Source organism: Polyergus mexicanus, unplaced genomic scaffold (genome assembly GCF_030449975.1).
Source record: "Polyergus mexicanus isolate NDT 795.1 unplaced genomic scaffold, iyPolMexi1.0 SCAF_138, whole genome shotgun sequence".
NCBI lineage: Eukaryota > Metazoa > Arthropoda > Insecta > Hymenoptera > Formicidae > Polyergus > Polyergus mexicanus.
This window is the reverse complement of record NW_027223458.1, coordinates 15,001-17,500: the sequence shown is the minus strand read 5'-3', so window position 1 is coordinate 17,500 and position 2,500 is coordinate 15,001. Positions and strand designations below refer to the sequence as shown.

Here is a 2,500-nt window from a genome sequence, read left to right as displayed (position 1 = left end):
TGATACCTTGCGCGTACCGCCGAGCAGCCGGCCGGGCGACCGGGGGTTTGTCGCGTGCCGTTTTACCGGCGACGCGACAGTCACCGCACCCGGACCGTAGACCGACACCCAGCGGGTCGCGACGTTCTACTTGGGGAGAAGTGCACGACGACGAGCGCCGGACATCGACGCACGGTAGCGTGCCCGCGCGAGAGCCGCGAGGACTCCGCGGGACATCGCCCACCGACGCGAAGCCAGCGCCGCTGACGATGAATCTCCCCGTTCGATCTTTTGGGTTTCTTAGGTTTACCCCTGAACGGTTTCACGTACTCTTGAACTCTCTCTTCAAAGTTCTTTTCAACTTTCCCTCACGGTACTTGTTCGCTATCGGTCTCGTGGTCGTATTTAGCCTTAGATGGAGTTTACCACCCACTTAGAGCTGCACTCTCAAGCAACCCGACTCTAAGGAGAGATCCTCCCGAGACGCGCACCGGTCGCTACGGGCCTGGCACCCTCTACGGGTAAGTGGCCCCATTCAAGATGGACTTGGACGCGACGCGACACCTCGGGATAAGCGGATCCTCCCAAACACCACATTTCCCTGCGGCGGAACCGCGGGATTCGGTGCTGGGCTCTTTCCTGTTCGCTCGCCGCTACTAAGGAAATCCTAGTTAGTTTCTTTTCCTCCGCTTAATAATATGCTTAAATTCAGCGGGTAATCTCGCCTGCTCTGAGGTCGTCAAAGAGTTTAGTTTTCGATAACCGTGGCCGCGCCGCCTCCTCCGCCGGCTCTTTTCTCACTTAGAGAGCGAGCGTCGGGAGAGCGGCAGCGCCGGCACAGCGGCTTCGCATTGTACTCGGAGGAGTGGCGAGGAGACGTGTTGTTTGTGACAACGATTCTTCCACGCGCGGCTCGCAGCCGCTAATAGGAGGAAATGTAAGCCGATCGAATCTCGTTCGAGTTGTCTGCTTGCAAACAACGAATAAGATCGGCGCGGATCGCGTCATCTTCGATCGCCGGGGACGCGAGATACATTGCGAGCGAGTGTGCGCGTACACGTACATCTCTATCACCCACATCCTTCAAATTTTCTCTCCGCATATCGTGTGTTATGCACGGATATGGGATACGACGGGGCGAATCGGATTCGACGAGTACACGACGACGCGTGCCGGTCCCCTATATTCGTTTTCGAGAATTTCGTGGACTCGGACAAGCGGTCGGCTCGCGATTCACCCGCGTTAAGGAGGGCTCTCTCGCTCTTTTCTCTCCGCGTACCGCCGGGCGACGACGCGCCGCGGTTCTCTCCTACCGTTTGCGCGGAAGGTGGCGCGCACCAAGACTCGCGCGTAAGAGGCGCGAGCGCGCGCTGGCGCACCGGGAGACCGCGAGAGGGATAACGCAACGTGTGTGCGCGTGTCTTCTACTCCCTCTCTCCTTCGACAGTTTCCGGGCGCGCGCGCGCAGGCTCCCTATCTTTACTTACTGCGTGTGTGCGTACGCTGCTCTCACTCTTCCTTTTCCTCGGTGTTATTTCAGACGACGCCAAGGGGCCGCCTCTCGGGACGGCTCGTCTCGGGCGAACGTCCAACTATCGCTCGTACACCGTTTGCGCGAACGGGCACGGTGGCCCGGCGCGCAAAGGCGCAAGCAGTTTCGAGGTACTAAAACGACCCTCAGCCAGGCGTGGTCCGGGAATTGTATCCGTGGACCGCAATGTGCGTTCGAAATGTCGATGTTCATGTGTCCTGCAGTTCACAAGTTGACGCGCAATTAGCTGCGTTCTTCATCGACCCACGAGCCAAGTGATCCACCGTTCAGGGTAATCGTTTTGCAATTCTTGCGTTCAACGAACGCTTCGTTCATCCATCTTAGTCTCCTCTCCGAAGAGAGAGAGATAAAATCGTTGGCCCTTCGATCAGCCTGGCCGCGCGCGTCCGAGCACGCGCGCGGACCGCCGCCACCGCTGGGGAGGCTACGGCACAAAAGTTGTTTCGCGATCGGAGCGTCTCTTCCCCGTACATATAATATAATAATATATATATTTGGAAGAGCCGGGGCGGAATGTTCTTTGAAGAAACCGTCGGACTTGATCGGGTGTGATCCGTCCTCTCGCCCGTTCGTCCGATAGCCGCGCGCTCGCGTACAAACACGCTGACCGCTGCCCCGGTGCGGGGAGGGGCGCGTTCACGAGCGTTGCGGACGCACGGACGGGCGTAGGTTACCACCGGTACGCGCTAACGCCGGATCGTAACTCTGCGCTTGGCAAGAGCGCGATCGGGAAAGCGTCTTCTGCTCCGAATCGCATTCATGTAATTTCGCAATTTGCGCAACGAGCCTCAACGGGTCGCGCGCGACGCGACGCGACGCCGGTTGCGGCTACGAAGCTTAAGGAGAGAGTCTCGGATAATCCTCTCCTCCTCCATCCCGCTCGCACGACGCCGACCGCACCGAAAAAGGCCGACGGCGCTCTGCTGCTGGCTTCCCTTTCTCTCTCGGGTCGTCGCAGAGGCGCGCGGC

At 59.1% G+C, this 2,500-nt stretch overlaps 2 non-coding genes across 2 annotated transcripts in view; both read right to left on the bottom strand.

The window, feature by feature from the left end:
* Nucleotides 1–718, bottom strand: part of LOC138944270 (large subunit ribosomal RNA) — a 4,170-nt gene extending 3,452 nt beyond the window's left edge. Inside the window, exon 1 of the ribosomal RNA XR_011448699.1 lies at nucleotides 1–718. This exon is cut by the window's left edge and continues 3,452 nt beyond it. This is a non-coding gene — a ribosomal RNA (large subunit ribosomal RNA).
* Nucleotides 719–1,650: 932 nt separating this feature from the next.
* On the bottom strand, nucleotides 1,651–1,805 carry LOC138944272 (5.8S ribosomal RNA). Its single transcript, XR_011448700.1, has one exon. It is a non-coding gene; the product is annotated as a 5.8S ribosomal RNA (ribosomal RNA).
* Between the last annotated feature and the right edge of the window lie 695 nt (nucleotides 1,806–2,500).